The 20,148-nt window shown below is 37.3% G+C and overlaps 1 non-coding gene across 1 annotated transcript; it reads left to right on the top strand.

Annotated features, from left to right (window-relative positions):
• The first annotated feature begins 19,013 nt into the window (after window positions 1-19,013).
• Window positions 19,014-19,120, top strand: LOC112724263 (small nucleolar RNA R71). Its single transcript, XR_003163435.1, has one exon. It is a non-coding gene; the product is annotated as a small nucleolar RNA R71 (small nucleolar RNA).
• The last annotated feature ends 1,028 nt before the right edge of the window (window positions 19,121-20,148 follow it).

Genomic DNA, 20,148 nt, shown 5'->3' with positions numbered 1-20,148 from the left:
ATATGAAAAAGAAGAAAACAGAAAAGAAAATACGGAATCCTCTATGTCACAGTATATAGATTCCTTTATGTGAGTAGAAGAAGATATGAATAGAAGAAGGAGAATCCAAACACAAGGGTGAGGAGTAGGTTCGAATTCTTGGGTGAAAAAAGAGTGTTAGTAAATAAATAAATAAATAGAAGGAGGTGAGGGAGAAGAATTTTCGAAAATCATTTGAAAAGAAAAGAAAGATATTTTTGTTTTTAAATTGAATTTAAAATAAAAAAAATAAAAATTAAAATTCGAAAATTAAGAAAGAAAAATTGAATCAAATTAAATTAAATTTAAAACAATTAGTTAATTTAAAAAGGAATTTTGAAAAAGAGGGAGGAAATTTTCGAAAATTAGAGATAGAATTAGTTAGGTAGTTTTGAAAAAGATTGATTGAAATAGTGAACTTTTAAAATCAAACAAAAAGTCAAGTAGTTAATTGAAAAAGAATTGAAAATCAATTTTTGAAAAGATAAGAAGTTAGAAAAGAAGTTGGAAAAGATTTTGAAATTGATTTTGAAAAAGATATGATTAAAACTTAATTTTAAAAAGATTTAAAAAAAGAAATTTGAAAAGATTTGATTTTTGAAATCAAAGTTGATTACTTGACTAACAAGAAACTAAAAAGATATGATTCTAGAGTTTAAAGATTGAACCTTTCTTATTAGGCAAGTAACAAACTTAAAAATTTTGAATCAATCACATTAATTGTTAGCATTAATTTCGAAAATTTGAAATAAAAATAAGAAAAAGATTTTGAAAGTTTCGAAATTTATAAAAGAAAGATGAAAAAGATTTGATTTTTGAAAAATATTTGAAAAAGATAGAATTTTTAAATTAAAAATTTGATTTGACTCATAAGAAACAACTAAATTTTAAAAAGTTTTGAAAAAGTCAACTCAAATTTTCGACAAATTTATGAGAAAATAAGGGAAAGATATTTTTTGATTTTTGAATTTTAACAACGAAAGAGAAAAACATAAAAAAGACTCAATGCATGAAAATTTTGGATCAAAACAAAGGAAACATGCAAGAACATCTTGAATGCAAAGATGAACACCAAGAACACTTTGAAGATCATGATGAACATCAAGTATGTATTTTTGAAAAATTTTTAATAAAAGAAAACATGCAAGACACCTAACTTAGAAATTTTTAATATTTAGACACTAAGAATTCAAGAATGCATATGAAAAACAAGAAAAGACACAAAACAAGAAATTTTAAAGATCAAACAAGAAGACTTATCAAGAACAACTTGAAGATCATGAAGAACAAGAAAGAGACTCAATGCATGTGTTTTCGAAAAATTTTTAAGAAAAATAAAAAGATGCAATTGACACCAAACTTAAAAATTGACACAAGACTCAAATAAGAAACACAAAATTATTTTTGATTTTATGATTTTATTTTTATTTTTTTGGATTTTTTAAAAATTATTTTGGAAAAACGAAAAAGAAATTTTTTTTTTGTATTTTTCGAAAATAAGAAATAAAAAGCTTAAAATTAAAATAAAATTACCTAATCTGAGCAACAAGATGAACGGTCAGTTGTCCAAACTCGAACAATCCCTGGCAACAGCGCCAAAAATTTGGTGCGCAGAAATCGTGACGGTTCCATTCCTTGGTAACGGCGCTAAAAACTCAACACGCACGTTCATAATCTTAGTTCTTTGTCACAACTTCGCACAACTAACCAGCAAGTGCACTGGGTCGTCCAAGTAATAAACCTTACGTGAGTAAGGGTCGATCCCACGGAGATTGTCGACTTGAAGCAAGCTATGGTCACCTTGTAAATCTCAGTCAGGCGGATTCAATTGATTATAGAGATTTAATAATTAAAAGATAAATATAAAATAAAGATAGTGATACTTATGTAATTCATTGGTGAGAATTTCAGATAAGCGTATAGATATGCGTTCGTTCCTCCTGAACCTCTGCTTTCCTATTATCTTCATCCAATCATTCATACTCCCTTCTATGGCAAGCTGTATGTTAGGCATCACCGTTGTCAATGGCTACATCCTGTCCTCTCAGTGAAAATGGTCCAATGCGCTGTCACTGCATGGCTAATCATCTGTCGGTTCTCGATCATACTGGAATAGGATCCATTGATCCTTTTGCATCTGTCACTACGCCCAGCACTCGCGAGTTTGAAGCTCGTCGCAGCCATCCCTTCCTAGATCCTACTCGGAATACCAAAAACAAGGTTTAGACTTTCCGGATCTCAGGAATGGTCGTCCATGGATTCTAACTTATACCACGAAGATTCTGATTAAGGAATCTCAGAGATACTCATTCAACCTAAGGTAGAACGGAAGTGGTTGTCAGGCACGTGTTCATAGTTGGGAATGATGATGACTGTCACGATCATCACATTCGTATTGAGGTGCAAATGAATATCTTAGAATCGGAATAAGTTTGAATTGAATAGAAAAAGAATAGTACTTTGTATTAAATCATGAGGAACAGCAGAGCTTCACACCTTAATCTATGGTGTGTAGAAACTCTACCGTTGAAAATACATAAGTGATGAAGGTCCAGGCATGGCCGAGAGGCTAGCCCCCAAACGTGATCTAAAGATGAAACTAAAGATGTAAATACAATAGTAAAAAGTCCTATTTATGCTAAACTAGTTACTAGGGTTTACAGAAATGAGTAAATGATGCAGAAATCCACTTCCGAGGCCCACTTGGTGTGTGCTTGGGCTGAGCATTGAGCTTTACACGTGTAGAGGCTTCTCTTGGAGTTGAACGCCAGTTTGTAACCTGTTTCTGGCGTTTAACTCAACTTTGCAACCTATTTCTAGCGTTTAACTCCAGAATGCAGCATGAAACTGGGGTTGAACGCCAGTTTACGTCTTCTAAACTCGGGCAAAGTATGAACTATTATATATTGCTGGAAATCCCTGGATGTCTACTTTCCAACGCAATTGAGAGCGTGCCATTTGGAGTTCTGTAGCTCCAGAAAATCCACTTTGAGTGCAGGGAGGTCAGAATCCAACAACATCTGCAGTCCTTCTTCAACCTCTGAATCTGATTTTTGCTCAAGTCCCTCAATTTCAGCCAGAAAATACCTGAAATCACAAAAAAACACACAAACTCATAGTAAAGTCCAGAAATGTGATTTTTATTTAAAAACTAATAATAATATACTAAAAACTAACTAAATTATACTGAAAACTATGTAAAAACAATGCCAAAAAGCGTATAAATTATCCGCTCATCATCTTGTTTCACTGTAGGCAAAGTTTTCCTAAAGTTAGAATACTCGAGTTGTTTGCTAAGTTGGAAGATGGCGTCGACAGCTCTGGGACCTCAGCGTCGAATTCTCAGTCGACGACAATGGGGGGTACCTCAACATTGATGCCTGTGGTAGTGTTGCGGAATTTAAAGTCTACAAACTAACTGACAAGTACACCGGGTCGTACCAAGTAATACCTCAGGTGAGTGAGGATCGATCCCACGAGAATTGATGGATCAAGCAACAATAGTTGAGTGATTGTCTTAGTCAGACAAACAGAAAGTAGTGTTTGGGTCTCAATTGCATTAATAGTAAATCAGAGAATCAGACAAGCAAGCAGTAAACAAGTAGTGAATAATATATGGAGAAACAGTTAAGGCTTTAGAGTTATCTATTTTCCGGATTGACTTTTCTTACTAACTATTTTAATCATGCAAGATTTAATTCATGGCAAACTATAAGTGACTAAACCCTAATTCCTTAGACCTTTTTAGTCTCTTCTAACCTTCATTAACCGCCAATTCCTTGGTCACTTAATTCCAATTAGAGGGCGAAGTTCAATTCTAGTTTATGTGCCACTGAAACTCTAATTACCCAAATATAAAAGGATTATATGTCACGTATCCCGTTAAGTCCAGATAATTAGAATTTTAAGAGAAATTGTTTTCAAGTTGTTGTTCAAGTAAAGAGCTTTTCCAAGTTATACAAGAACTCAATTAGAACAAGGGTCATACTTCCATTCCACCCAAATTCATAAGATAAAGAACGAAAACAATTCTTGAATTATAAATCAGTACATGAATTAAAATAGAAAAATAATAGTATCAATCCATACAATAGACAGAACTCCTAACCTTAACAGTGGAGGTTTAGTTGCTCATGGTTCAGAGAAAAAAAATAAGGATTTTGAAAAACTGTAATTTGCAGAATGAGGTAGAAGAGAAGAGAATCTTTCCCCTTTTATATCTAATCCTAATTAATATAAAATATATTTCCTAAAACTAAATAATATCTTTTCCTATTTTTAAATAAAATAAAGTTTAAATCAGAATTAATAGGAGATTGCGTGCTTGCTTCTTAGAGAGTTGGGGACTACTTGATTCCTTAATAATCCACGCCTAACTTGAGAAATCTCAAGTTAGGCGGAGCCTTGGCCGAATTAATGGAGAAGAAGTATGAACTATTATATATCGTTGAAAAGCTCTAGAAGTTAGATTTCTAACGCCACTAGAATCACGTCAATTGGACTTCTGTAGCTTGAGTTATTCAGGTTTGAGTGCAGAGAGGTCAGGGTTGATAGCATCATTCGCCTGCTTCTCTTTTTCTGCGGAAACTCCATCAAATCCATCCGAATGGTACCTAAAATAAACAGAATTGCACACGACTCAAAGTAGCATCTATAGTGGCTAAAAGATAATTAATTATTGATTAAACTCAACAAATTAAATGCAAATTCACTAGGAAAAGGTAGGAAAGATGCTCATGCATCACAACACCAAACTTGAATTGTTGCTTATCCTCAAGCAACCAAAATTAGTACATGATTAAGATGTGAATTTGCATGAGAGATGAGAGTTTTTCAGTTATGTTCATGTCTCTTCTTAAAGTGGGGTTTATCTATTATAATTTTGAACAGTTTTGCTATCTCACACTTCTTTGAATCAGAGGAATGTCACTGTCATTTGGAATTAGAATCTGGATCATATTATAAATTCTCTGCTCTTTGTACTCCAGTTTAATCTTTAAACACAGCATACATCCTTTACTTCTCAATGAATTGGTGCTTTGCACCTTGAGTCTAGCCATGACTTTAAATGTTTTATCTCAAGCTTCACCTGACACAAAAATACCACAAGCACTTGACTGGGGAACTCTCTTTAAGTTCTGATTTTTCTTTCAGTTACTCCCAGACAGTGGTCCTCAAAGCCTTTGGCATACTCTGCGAAATGTATTTGACCTCGACTCTAGATATTCTGTCTCAAGGATTACTTGACACAAGAACACCACAAGCATATGACTAAGGAAACAACTCTTTGAACTTTTAATCATGTCTGACCTCCTTAGTCATTGATGCTCAGAGCCTTGGACCTTGCTTTTATTTTTCTTTTGATATTTCTTTTACTTCAAGGATTAAGCTTTCACTAATTTCAGAGAAGTCATAATAGTTCTCTAAAGTCTTGTTCCTTATACATCAACATCCTTTGATTCAAATTCAAATATGCACTGTTCTTGTCATTCATTCAGAATCACAAATAATACCACCACATTTAAGTAAACAAGACTAATCTTAAATATAAACTCAATTTCTCATGCATTATATCTTTTTCTTTTTTCTTTGATTCAAACTCAGTGAGCAATACATGAGACACACTTTCAGAATAAAAATTAAATAACAAAAAAACAGTAAATTAAACTAGAACCTAGGAATTGAAATAACAACTGATCATGCAATAACAAAATAAACAGAAAACATGAACCTAATATAGTAAGAACGGGAAGGAATATAGAATGAAAGGAACTCAACCACCTCAGTTATCCTAGTGGCCGTTTCATTCTTCAGGCTGTGCTCCCCCCGTGAAGATGATTTGCCTCTCTTTGGTGCCATTAAAATAAACAGAAAATCCACAAGCGAAGCGACAACACCAAACTTAAAAGTTTGCTTGTCCTCAAGTAAAGAAGAACTAAAAATAGAAAGACATTAAAAAAAATGTATGAAAGAATAATAAAAAAATAAAAAAAGATAAAAATTAAAAAAAAATTTCTTTGTATGTATATATATAATTATTTATTTATTTATTTAGTTATTTATTTATAGATATAGATAAAAGGGTGGGGGACGTACATCTGAATATATATATATATATATATATATATATATATATATATATATATATATATATATATATAAAGGGGGGGAGGGGGGAGAATCAGATCCATGTGATTTGGCTGGGATCCTAATAGATTGCGCCTAGGATTGGTGAAGATTGCGTATCTGGCGCCAAACTTGGATGGAAGGAAGTTCGGTGTCGCACCCCTCGTGTGAAGCAGCTCCTCTCCACGCTGAACTTGGCGTACACCAAGTGTTCGGTTAAAAATTTGTTTAAGTGTCCGGTTCCTCTTCTAAAATTTCTGTATGATCAAAATACACATAAAACAAAGGAAAAATAATAAAACTCAATAAAAATCAAATAAATAACAAAATCAAACTAATAGAAAATTAACTAAGGATACAAAATTATCGGGTTGCCTCCCGACAAGCGCTTCTTTATTGTCACTAGCTTGACGGTCAGCTCCTCTAAGGAGGAGGATCATAGGGGCTCAGCTCTTCGCCCCTCACTGTGAATTTCTTTCCTGTGTCCCCATAATGTAGTTCAATATGCTCCAGAGAGAGGATTCTATTTACCGTATAAGTCCACACTGGATTGCTAGTCAACACCACCTTCATTCCTGGGGAGAAACCTTTAGTGGGGATCTTTTTGTTTCTCCATCCCCTGAGTACTTTCTTCTTTTTGGGGACCTCCTCCTTGGTGGATGATGCATTCCTGACGTCGTGATTTTTGCCAGTAAAGAATTTTATAAAAACAGTCGTGTTGTATATATAGTCTCTAAACCAACAGAAATCCCTTCGTACAAACGTTTTGGTTGTCACAAGTAACAAACCCCTTAAAAATTGATAACTGAAGTATTTAAACCTCGGGTCGTCTTCTCAAGGAACTGCAGGGAAGTATGTTCTTATTATTGGTTATGGAGATTGTAAATTTGCGGTTTCAAGAATGAGGAACAAATATGACAAGTAATTTAAATGGCAATTAAAAATAAATAAATAACTGTAAAATGAATTTTTGGCAAGGTATGAGAAATTAGAAGTCCAGACTTAGTTATCCTTATCAATAATAATGAAAGTTGAATCTTAATTCCACTTAGTTGACCTTTACTAAAGCAAAGGAAAGTCAAGGGACTAATTAGTTTGATCTTCGAATCCTATTTATTTCCTAAGAAAAGGTTGGGATTATTGAAGTTCAGTTCAATTAGCAAAGATAACAGTTATCAATTATGTTGAGATAAGATAACTCCTGAGTTACTGCTTTCTTAACCAAGACCAAAAGGAGAAAAAGTAAAATTGCTGGAATAAAAATATCTTCAGATTGGAAGCAATGGTGACATAAATAAAAGAGAGCAATAATAAACTGAAATACCTCAAATAACATTAATTCAAATAATCTGGAACATAGAAGGATTCATAAATTAAATGGCAAAAGTAAATGATCAACTAAAGTAATGGAATGAATAAAAGTGAAAGGGAAGCTTAAAGTAAAGGAACATTAAATCTGGGATTGAGAGTCACTCCTAAAACTAAGAGAAATCCTAAATCCTAAGAGAGAGAGGAGAGAACCTCTCTCAAAACTAAATCTAAATCATGAGAAGTAACTAAATTGGCGAGCTCTCCTTGAATGGATGCATTCCCTCACTTCATAACCTCTGGTCTATGCCTTCTGGACTTGGATTTGGGCCAAAAAGGGCTTCAGAAATCGCTGGGAGCGTTTTCTGCAATTTCTGGTGCGTGGCCTCTGTCACGCGTCCGCGTGGGTCACGCGGTCGCGTCATTCGAAGCTTCTCTTGTCACGCGGTCGCGTCAGTCATGCGGCCGCGTCATTTGTGTTTTGCTTAAGGCGCGCGATCGCGTCAGTCATGCGGCCGCGTCGCTGTTGATTCGCGCTTGGCATACGTCCGCGTCGCCCATGCGATCTCGTGGATGCCAGTTTCTTTAGAAACTCCGTTTTGTGCCTTCCTTCCATCTTTGTATGTTTCTTTTTTCATCCTTTAAGTCATTCCTGCCTTAGAAGATCTGAAACTACTCAACACACTAATCACGGCATTGAATGATAATAAGGGTAATTAAAATAATTAATTTTAAAGCATAGGAAACATGTTTTTCACATACATCACATAATAAGGAAGGAAAAATAAAACCATGCAATTAATATGAATAAGTGGGTGAAGGATTGAATAAATCACTCAATTTAAGCACAAAATATATCATAAAATATGGGTTTATCAACCTCCCCACACTTAAACAATAGCATGTCCTCATGCTAAATCCAAGATAAAAAGTAAGGTTAAAGTGGTGGAATGTCATGCAATGCAATCTAATCTAAATGCAACTACCTAGATGAATGATGCATCATGCAATTCTAATTTTTATTCACTTGAATATAAAGCTTGCATGTAGTTAAATTAATTCACATTCTCAAGGAGTCATGTATATATATATATATATATATATATATAGCCAAGCCTTAGATAGTGATAAAGTTCCTTTACAATTGAGATGGGAGAGAAAAACATTTTAAAAACTTGCAAGACAATTAATAATTTAAGCAGAGATATATATTAATGAGCTATTGAACCTTCACTGGATTTTGTGTTTACTCTCTAATCATTCAGTGTTTATTGAGTTAATCACTCTATTCTTCTTTTTATTCTTTCTTTCCATAACTTTGTTCTTCATCTAACCAATCAACAATTATAGAATATAGACATACCAAAAATCATGAGGTCTTTAATTAAGGTTGTAATGGGGCCAAGGTAAAGGTAAGGGTATATGAATAAGGCTAAGTGAGCTAATAAGTGAATCCTTAATTAGACTAAGATCTCACCTAACATACATACTTTCTAAATCAAAGCTTCTTTACCTATTTTCCATATTTTCTCACTTTTGATGTTACATGCTCATATCTCAATATTTATTTTTTTATCCCATGTGTATTGCTTTATTTCATAATTGAAGAATTCTTTTTGTGTCCCCTTTATTCAAATACTGAAAAATAAAATCTCTCTCTTTTTTTTAATGCACATGGTAATTCAATTATTTTGATTTTACATGAGCATGCTTCCCAAAACTTTTTATTTGAGTTATTTTATTCTTTTCAACTTTTCTACCTTTTGTTTTTATCATCCATGTTCCCAATAGGTTTTCCCACATTTAAACCATACATACTTCCTATCTTAAGCTAACCAAGGATTCAACTTGGGATTTTTTATTTTATCTTTCTGCTTAAGGCTAGTAATGTGGCTGATAGAATAAAAGGGGATTTACAGGCTCAAGGGGCTAACAAGGGTGATGTAAAGGGTAGGCTATTTTGGGATAAGTAAGCTAAAATCAAATAATGGCATCAATCATTCTCTTGGAATGTATTTCTATTCTATAATCGGACATATAGATTAAAACAAAATAAAGAACACCAGAATAAACAAGAAGGGCGGAACACACAGGAAAAAAATTATGGTTTGAATGTAACCATACAATTAAGCTCAAAACTCACAGACTGTGTGTTCTCTAGCTCAAAAATCATTTATCAGTTATGTATGTCATGCAGGTTTAGTTAAAAATTCCCATTATTCTCAATGTAAAACTTATATTGAATGGCTTTAAAGTTCTAGTGTTTCTCCTTGATGAAATGTTGTTAACTAACTAACATGTAATGCTATATATACAATGTGTGGGTTGTTTTGATTCTGTTAAAGTCTCTAGTTTACTTCCTTTTTGATTTCAATCTATTCCGAGTTATCTTATGCTGAAAAGGGTAAACTATACTAATCAATCCACAATTTCTATAACTAGTAAGTTAGAATTGCAACTAAACTAAGTAGCTAAAATATGAACTAAAAATGCAAAATGCAGAAATAGAGTATAAATACATAAAAAGTAGCAATGTATAAGTACTAAAAAAATACAAGAAAATAGTCAAAATAAAGGAAAAAGGGTCTGTAGTGGTTCACCAAAATGATACACCAGAGATGGCAACCTCCCCACACTTAAAATGAAGCATCGTCCCTGATGCTCACTCAAGCAGGGTGTGAAGGGGTGTCATCACCGGAAGGATGTGTGGCCGGAGTCTCTGTGGTGGCGGTCTGAACATCTAGTTGCTGTAGAGGAGGTGCTGACTAGATAGGGATATCGGAGTCTGCAGCCTGGATCTGATGTGAGATCTCCTGCTGGTGTGCTGCCTGCTGGGTGCCTGCCTGTGCTACCTCCTGCTGTGGATGAGTCGCAGCCTTGGGCGCATCCACCTCCTCCTTAGATGCCTCGGATGGTGTGTCAGGCTCGTAGGGATGTCACCAGATCGTATCATCAGCTTCAGGTGCTCATAGCGTCGCTTGTTGCGACGCTCCATCTGGTCAAGCCGTCAAAACAGGTGGTGCACTAGATGATAGATGGGCTCTGGGGCAGGGAGGTGCAGTGGTGGTGGAAGGTGTAGCTATAGAGGAAGAGGGGCCGGCAGATGGTGTGGCAGTGTCACCAGGAGCAGTGAGGACTGGAGGTCTGTAGCCTAAGGCTAGAAAGTTCCTGCTGTGCGGGATAATCTTCTTGCATTCTGCAGCAGGTGGCCTCTCATCGGCATCCTCCAATGCACGTCGGCTCGACGGCCCAGCTGTGTAACCAAATAGGAAAAGGAAAGAGTGCCTCAGACGTGGACCCTGGCCATGTAGAATCGGATAAAGCGTGGCAGGTACAGGTCCTTACCCTCCATCACACACCAGAGGAGGGTGATCATAGCAGCTGGTATATCTATCTCGTGAGTACTCGGCATAATGAAGTTGCTAAGTATCTGATGCTACAGCCGAGCCTCATCATTCAAGTATGCCCGCTTGATTCCCTTGGGCATGGTGGTGTTCTGACCCATAATCCAAGGAACGGTCGGGTCAAGGGCTATCCGGGCCTTGACTGCATCCCAATCAAACTTCAGAAAGCGCATGTCTTTCTCAGCTTTCTGATAACCATCTGGCTGATCAGATTTAGGCAGAAGCTTCAGAACATCTTCAATTGCCTCTTCAGTGACCAGAATCTGCTTCCCCCTAAGGTTCACTGCATCTAGGGAAGTCTTGAAGTAATTACAGTAGAATTCCCTTACCCAAGATGCATTGACCTCAGATATGTTTCTCTCCAGAAAGAACCAGCCTCTTTGTTTGATCTGATCAGAGGTGTATTGCTGGAGTTCTCCTGGGATCTTCAGAGTCCTCTCCAGGTATAGGTTCCTGGAGTTTGCAAACACTGGATACTTCAGCTCACAGTATCGGTTTGCAAACTTCACTGGGTCATTAGCAGGGAGCAGCTGGTCGGCCTTCTCTTGCGAGGTGAAGTTTTTCTCCCGCCAGGAGGCATCATGCATGAGATCTATGATAGACATAGATGATTCTCCTCTTTTACGTTTGCCAGTGGTAGCCTTTCCTTTTCCCTTTCTCTGGGAATCTGACATCCTGAAAAACAGAAAATCAGGATATGATAAAAATAGGAAAACAAATAGGCAAATAGTCAAAAGAAACACAAAGTGGCAAAGGAGAATTAGAATGAGGTAAATGAGTTAAGTAAATGTGCATTAAGGATTGTATAGGAGTTAAAAGTTCGAAAGAAAAAATTCACAATCCAAAATGTAATAGAAGGCATGTTAAGTAGGAGAAATTATCAGTATGCCATGGTTAAAGGGTTAAAAGAAAGTGAAAAACCAGAAAAAATATTTTAAAAGGTTAGTTTGGTTAGAATTAAAAAAAAAAAGATTTCAGGAAATTAGAATTAGTGAGTTAATAAAAGATGGGTTAAGGTAAGTGGCATAAGGATAAGTTTCTAAGTAACAAGCATTCATAATAAGAAGTGATAGGTAACTCATAACCAAACAAGGAAAACAGGTTGATGATGATTCAAATAGATATAGAAATAGCAAAAATTGGAATCAAACATAAAAAATGCAATATATGAACCAGGAAATCAAAGAGAATAAGAATGCGTGCCTGGCATTCATGAATAGGTTTGGGTAAAGTAGAGGAAAGCAGATTTCAAAATGCCAAAACTAAAACATGAATGAAAATATTTTACAGAAATTTAGGCAGCAATCCGGCTAAAATTGGATTGTCCCGGAAAATAAACAGCAATCAAATAGTTAATATGAATTAAAATTAAAGCTTGCAAGTACATATAAGGAATATAAACATGAAAATTCAGTGTAAAGAGCAGCATGAAATAAGAAATCACAGCATATGAACATTACAAACATCACAGCAATAGCAGAATTGCAAATTTGATAAAACAGAAACATGAACAGTGCAAGTAAACAGGCCTAAATCCACTAACCACATCCTAGGCTACCTAACAACCTAAAATCCACTACAACATGCATATATAACTAGCCTAAACATGAACATAAACAGAAAATAATGAAATAACGACTAAGGATAGAAGGGTGGCGTTCGTCGGAACCTGGTAGGCCGAATAAGGAGAGTGGGCAGAAAGGTGGCTGTGGGTGGTGGTGACGGCGTCTGGCGCAGCGGCTGGCGGTGGTAGGTACGGCTGTTCGGGGCAGGGGGAAAGAAGGGATGGGTAATGGGGTAGGGGGTAAGAGGGGAAGGGAAGGGTAGGTGTGTGTGTGGCGGATGGAAGGGGGGCGCGGCTGGGACGGGCGGCGGTGGTGGGTGGTGGTTGCGAAGGGGCAGTGGCGGAGAGGGGGGGAAGAAGAAAAAAGAAGAAGAAAGAAGGGGGAAGGGGGTAGGTGGCGGCGGCGTCTGGGGGTGGCGGTGATGGTGGCTGGATGGTGGTGGTTGGATTGGAGGGGACGAGAGGGAGGAGAGGGTTTCAAGGGTGCGCGACTGATAGGGTTCGCGTGGTTGGGGGGTTATAAATTTGAATCCACGCGATCGCGTGGGGCACGTGGTCGCGTGGCTGGAGCGGAATAGGGGGTGATGCGATCGCATAGGGCACGCGATCACATGGAATGGCTAAAAGAGTGAATGACGCGATCGCCTGGGGCATGCGATCGCGTCGCTGGAATTTGTGCAAAATGCACGAATCCAGCGTCATTTCCACGCAACTCTCTGTCTCCTTCTGAGGTGTTGTGGAATCCATGCGACGCGATCGCGTCGCTCACGCGGTCGTGTGGGATTGCTTGTGTGCAAGTGACGCGATCGCATGGGGCATGCGATCGCGTGGGCATCTTGTGCAAAACGCACAATGGCCGCACGATTCCAGCCTAACTTTCTGGACGTTGGATCTTTACACCGATTTCCAGGTCACGCGGCCGCGTGGATGACGCGGTCGCATGGGTAGTGTTTTTCGCAATATGACGTGATCGCATGAGTGATGCGGTCGCGTCGCGCACCCCTTTTTTTTTTATGCACAATGCAGAATGCAATGCTTAATGTGAATGCTATGCACGATTCCAGGTTTAATAGAATAAAATAAAACTCAAAAACAAACAAAACTAAATAAAATTAAAAGTGCAAAAGGAACGATCATACCATGGTGGGTTGTCTCCCACCTAGCACTTTTAGTTAAAGTCCTTAAGTTGGACATTGGAAGAGCTTCCTGTTATGGCGGCTTATGTTTAAATTCATCCAAAAATCTCCACCAATGCCTGGAATGCCAATAGCCTCCAGGGTCTCAAACTAGGCATGTAAAGCTCCTGAGCAGCTTCAAACAAATTTTTAGGCTTCCGGAATGACGAATGTCGGAATATATTCCAGGATCCCAAACTTTGCTTTTAAATCCGCCTCCGTCTTGATCTATATTTTTCCATCCGGGCGGTTTAGAAAGTAGATTCTCACCATGGTGACCAAACGTTTTCCGAGATCCATTCGATTGAATATGATACCAATCCGTGCACTTCAAGTTGAAGCGTGGAACCTTATTGAACCTTGTGCACCAGCTCTGAGTACGAGCCATTTCCCTCTTACTCTTAAAGCTGCAGAGAGCTCTAAGCTGGCCATCTGTTTCAAGAAAACCGTATTCAAGTGAAAAAGTAAAGTTAAAGGTCAAGGATTGTACCCACTTGAAGCTTGTATTGGGTGGTGATGGCCTTGGGGTAGGTGTTTCCAGTGGTTCTGTAAGTTCTACTTCCTTGTGCTCTTCTGTGAATTCTTCCACTCCTTTGCAAGGTTCTTCAAATGCATCTATGTCCTGGTCAAAGTCTTCTGTGTCTTCCTCATTACTCGAGTCATAGATTGGAGGTTGAGAGAAATCTACCTCTGCATCATCTTCGTATTCATTTGGGAAAGATTCTTCGATCTCAGAGAATTCACTTGCAGATGCAAGTTCATTACTAAGAGAACTTGACTTGTGACTATCATCATCAAGGGAATTTGTGTCCTGGGTTATTCCGTCTAGTTCTTCATAAACGACTTGCCTTGGGAATTGTGCACTGTCCTCCTTAGCATCAACTGTAACGTCCTTGACGGAGTTCTTCTCAGCTCTGAATTCCCATGGAGGTTCAGCGTCTTCTAGATCTTCAACCAACTATTCTTCTTGCGTAATGACAGCTTCTTCTACTTGTTCTAGTACGAATTCATTCTCTGTCTTGTCCACTGGAGTTTCTAGTATTTCCTTCATACTACGCTCTTCGTTAGATTGTCTACATGGGGCTGTGGTTGGTCGTTGGATGTTCAAACGTCTAGAAGCTAATTGAATTACTGCTTGCTCCAGTTGTCGAATGGTTATTTGAAGTTTATTTACTGTTTCCTGAGGCGAACCTCTGATTCTTGTGGTGATGGATTTGGACATGATACATAGGAAAGTGGTGGTGCTTGGGAGTGATTAGATTGGAACTGGGGTAAATAGGGATCATGTGGTGGCGAATGGTGCACGGGGTGGGGCTTGTTGGTAGTTACAAGGTTGTCCACCATATCTATTAGCTGGTATGCATTGTAGAATGGTCATTGTTCATGATATCTTGGAGGGTGTTGTTGCCTAAAGGGTTGATTAGATCCTCTTGGCTCCATCCATCCTTGATTGGTCTGACCTTGATGCATATTCCTGCTGTAACTTCTATTTCCTTCAACAAAGTTAGAACCAAACTCAAAGCGAGAAGAGTGAGAGTTCATAGTAGCGAATAAAATTAAGAAGGAAAACAGAAATAAATAACAAGTAAAGAAAATATTTACAATAACCAATAATAAGGCACACGTTAGCAGTTCCCGGCAACGGCGCCATTTTTGACGTTAGAATTTTTGCCAGTAAAGAATTTTATAAAAACAGTCGGTTGTAGATATAGTTCTAAACCAACAGAAATCCTTCGTACAAACGTTTGGTTGTCAAAGTAAAACCCTTAAAATTGATAACGAAGTATTTAAACTCGGTCGTCTTCTCAGGACTGCAGGAAGTATGTTCTTATTATTGGTTATGGAGATTGTATTTGGGGTTTAAGAATGAGGAACAAATATGAAAGTAATTTAAATGGCATATGTGTGGTGGTTCGAAGTTATGTTGAGAGAATGGTCTATAGGCACGGGGTGGGCTTGTTGGTAGTTACAAGGTTGTCCACCATATCTATTAGCTGGGTATGCATTGTAGAATGGTCATTGTTCATGATATCTTGGAGGGTGTTGTTGCCTAAAGGGTTGATTAGATCCTCTTGGCTCCATCCATCCTTGATTGGTCTGACCTTGATGCATATTCCTGCTGTAACTTCTATTTCCTTCAACAAAGTTAGAACCAAACTCAAAGCGAGAAGAGTGAGAGTTCATAGTAGCGAATAAAATTAAGAAGGAAAAACAGAAATAAATAAACAAGTAAAAGAAAAATATTTACAATAACCAATAATAAGGCACACGTTAGCAGTTCCCCGGCAACGGCGCCATTTTTGACGTTAGAATTTTTGCCAGTAAAGAATTTTATAAAAACAGTCGCGTTGTAGATATAGTCTCTAAACCAACAGAAATCCCTTCGTACAAACGTTTTGGTTGTCACAAGTAACAAACCCTTAAAAATGATAACCGAAGTATTTAAACCTCGGGTCGTCTCTCAAGAACTGCAGGAAGTATGTTCTTATTATTGTTATGGAGATTGTAAATTGGGTTTAAGAATGAGGAACAAATATGACAAGTAATTAAATGCAATTAAAAATAAATAAATAACTATAAAATGAATTTTTGGCAAGGTATGAGAAATTGGAAGTCCAGACTTAGTTATCCTTATCAATAATAATGAAAGTTGAATCTTAATTCCACTTAGTTGACCTTTACAAAAGCAAAGGAAAGTCAAGGGACTAATTAGTTTGATCTTCGAATCCTATTTATTTCCTAAGAAAAGGTTGGGATTATTGAAGTTCAGTTCAATTAGCAAAGATAACAGTTATCAATTATGTTGAGATAAGATAACTCCTGAGTTACTGCTTTCTTAACCAAGACCAAAAGGGGAAAAAGTAAAATTGCTGGAATAAAAATGTCTTCAGATTGGAAGCAATGGTGACATAAATAAAAGAGAGCAATAATAAACTGAAATACCTCGAATAGCATTAATTCAAATAATCTGGAACATAGAAGGATTCATAAATTAAATGGCAAAAGTAATGGAATGAATAAAAGTGAAAGGGAAGCTTAAAGTAAAGGAACATTAAACCTGGGATTGAGAGTCACTCCTAAAACTAAGAGAAATCCTAAATCCTAAGAGAGAGAGGAGAGAACCTCTCTCAAAACTAAATCTAAATCATGAGAAGTAACTAAATTGGCGAGCTCTTCTTGAATGGATGCATTCCCTCACTTCATAACCTCTGGTCTATGTCTTCTGGACTTGGATTTGGGCCAAAAAGGGCTTCAGAAATTGCTGGGAGCGTTTTTTGCAATTTCTGGTGCGTGGCCTCTGTCACGCGTCCGCGTGGGTCACGCGGTCGCGTCATTCGGAGCTTGTCTTGTCATGCGGTTGCGTCAGTCATGCGGCCGCGTCAGTCATGCAGCCGCATCGCTGTTGATTTGCGCTTGGCATGCGTCCGCGTCGCCCATGCGATCGCGTGGATGCCAGTTTCTTTAGAAACTCCATTTTGTGCCTTCCTTCCATCTTTGTATGTTTCTTTTTTCATCCTTTAAGTCATTCCTGCCTTAGAAGATCTGAAACTACTCAACACACTAATCACGGCATCGAATGATAATAAAGGTAATTAAAATAATTAATTTTAAAGCATAGGAAACATGTTTTTCACATACATCACATAATAAGGAAGGAAAAGTAAAACCATGCAATTAATATGAATAAGTGGGTGAAGGATTGAATAAATCACTCAATTTAAGCACAAAATATATCATAAAATATGGGTTTATCAATTCCCAACACCAAACTCAGGTTTGATGTCAGGAGGAATTTTATTGATTGTTACTAAAGGAGGTTGAGCTGCAAATTCTGTTGTGCATCATCAGGGGGTTCTTGAAGGTTTGGAGTAAGAAGCTCAGTCTGCATGCACCTCTCTTCTTCACCTGCTGAATGTATATCTTTGAAGACATGAAAGACCAGTTGCTCATTATGCACTCTAAGCACTAATTCACATTCTTCTACATCAATTAGAGCTCTTCCTGTGGCTAGGAATGGCCTTCCTAGAATTATAGAGGCATTCTTATCCTCTCCCATGTCAAGAATCACAAAATCTGCTGGGAGGAAGAACTTACCCACTTTGACCAAGATATTCTCCATTAATCCATATGCAGGCTTTAGAGATTTGTCTGCCATTTGTAATGCTATCCTTGTGAGTTGTGCCTCTTAGATTTGCAGCTTCTTCATCACATATAAGGGCATTAGATTTATGCTTGCTCCCAGATCATATAACGCTTTCTCAAAGGTTGTGCCCCCAATGGTGCATGGAATTTGAAAGCTCCCTGGATCTGGCATCTTCCTTTGCAAGTGATCCTGAATAATGGCACTACATTCCTTAGTCAGGACCACTGTCTCATCTCCCTTTAAAGGTTTCTTCTTTGACAACAACACCTTCATGAATTTGACATAGAGAGGCATTTGCTCCAAAACCTCAGCAAAAGGAATATTGTTTTGCAAATTTCTAAAGACTTACAAGAACTTTGAAAACTACTTGTCCTTGGTCTCCTTTTGAAGTCTCTGAGGATATGGCATTTTAGGCTTGTACTCAGGAACCTTTGGCAATGTAGGATAAGTGTCAAGAGAGTCTGGGAATAGGTTGTTCGCACGCTTTGGAGGGACGTGCTCTACTTCTTCCTTCTTCTCCTCTGGAGCTTCTTTTTCAACTGGCTCCTCATTAACTTGTGCTTCCATATGTGCCAATTGTCCACTTATCAAGGTGATAGCCTTGCACTCCTCTCTTGAATTTGGAGTTATGTTACCAGGAAGGCTATTAGTCATCCTCTGATCAATTTCATTAACTTTTGTGGCTAATTGACCCATCTGAATCTCCAAGTTTTTTATTGATGCTTTGGTTTCCTGTCTAAAACTTGCCAATATTGCTTCCAAATCATTGTTCTGCTGGGGCTGAGTTGTTGCTTGCTGAGATGACTGAAACTGGTGGTTATTAAAATTATTCTGTTGGAAACCACCCTGAGAATTATTATTAAAATTTTGTGGCCTCTGAGGTTGCTCTCTCCACCCAAAATTTGGGTGATTTCTCCACCCCTAATTGTAGGTCTTAGAATAGGGATCATTATTGGGGTTTCTAGGAGCATTCCCTATGTTCAGTAGAAGATTGAGCATAATTATAATTCTCATTTGGCATAAAATTACCTGTCATGTCATAAGGGACCTCTTGCGGTGCATTATGAGTGTTGACAGCTGAAACTTGCATTCCACCCAACTGTTGAGTAAGTAGATTTATTTGCTGAGACATAAGCTTGTTCTGAGCAAGAAGAGCATTAACAGCTTCCACTTCTAACACGCCTATCTTCTGAGAGGTCTCAGAGTGCAAAGAATTCCTGTTGGACATTTCACATAAGCCCTCATAAAAGATATCCAGCTGAGTCCATCTAGAGAATATGTCTGGAGGGCATTGCCTAGTCAGTAGCTTGAATCTCTCCCAGGCTTCATAAAGGGTCTCACCATCTTTCTGTCTGAAAGTCTGAACTTCCACCCTTAGCTTAGTCAACTTTTGAGGTGGGAAAAATTTAGTCAGAAATCCAGTGACAACCTTATCCCAAGTATCCAGACTCTCCTTGGGTTGAGAATCTAACCACAGCTTTGCTCTATCCCTCACAACAAATGGGAAGAGCATGATTTTGTACACCTCAGGATTCACTCCATTGGTCTTCACAGTGTCACAAATCTGCAGAAAATCAGAAATAAACTGATTTGGATCTTCCTGAGGGAGTCCATGATATTGACAATTCTGCTGCACAAGAGTAACTAGCTGTGGCTTCAGCTCAAAGTTGTTGGCAGTTATAGGAGGCACCACAATATTTTTGCCATAAAGATCTGCATTAGGAGCAGTGTAAGAACCAAGCACTCTTCTATGTTGCTCATTTCCAACTGGATTTGCCACATTGGCATTGACAGCATTATTATGATCCATAGTGGACTCTACAGCCTTGTAAAGTCTTGCTTGTTGCAAACGCCGCCTCAAAGTCCTTTCAAGTTCAGGATCAAAGTCTAAAAAAGGTTCTTTGTCCCTATTCCTGCTCATAAACAGGCAGAAAATAAGAAAAGGTGGGATTCTCTACGTCAGAGTGCAGAGAATTCCCAGTGAGGTAACTTGTGTAAAATAATAAAATAAAAATACTAAATAAAATAATTAAATAAAATTCAAAAATTGCTAGTAAATTTAGGACAAAATTTTCAAAATTATGGAGCTAAAGAAAGGAGAAAAATTAAAATAAAAATAACTAGAGAACACCAAACTTAATTTCAGAAATTAAAAAAAATATACTGCAATATTCAAAAATTAGAAACAAATATAATTAAAACTAAAGCAGAGGCACCTAAAAAATAAAATATTAAAAGAAGAATAAATAATAAGAAAAGAACGAAGTCTATTTTTGTTATTTTTTATTTTATTTATTTATTTTTTATTTTATTTATTTAATTTTTTTATATTTTAAAACTAAACAATAAAATAAAAAAAGAAAGAAACAGGAAAGGGGGGAAAGTTTAAAGAAAAAATAATAAATAAAA

Source organism: Arachis hypogaea, chromosome 11 (genome assembly GCF_003086295.3).
Source record: "Arachis hypogaea cultivar Tifrunner chromosome 11, arahy.Tifrunner.gnm2.J5K5, whole genome shotgun sequence".
Classification (NCBI taxonomy): domain Eukaryota; kingdom Viridiplantae; phylum Streptophyta; class Magnoliopsida; order Fabales; family Fabaceae; genus Arachis; species Arachis hypogaea.
The sequence above is the reverse complement of the archived record's forward strand: the minus strand, read 5'-3'. Positions and strand labels throughout refer to the sequence as shown.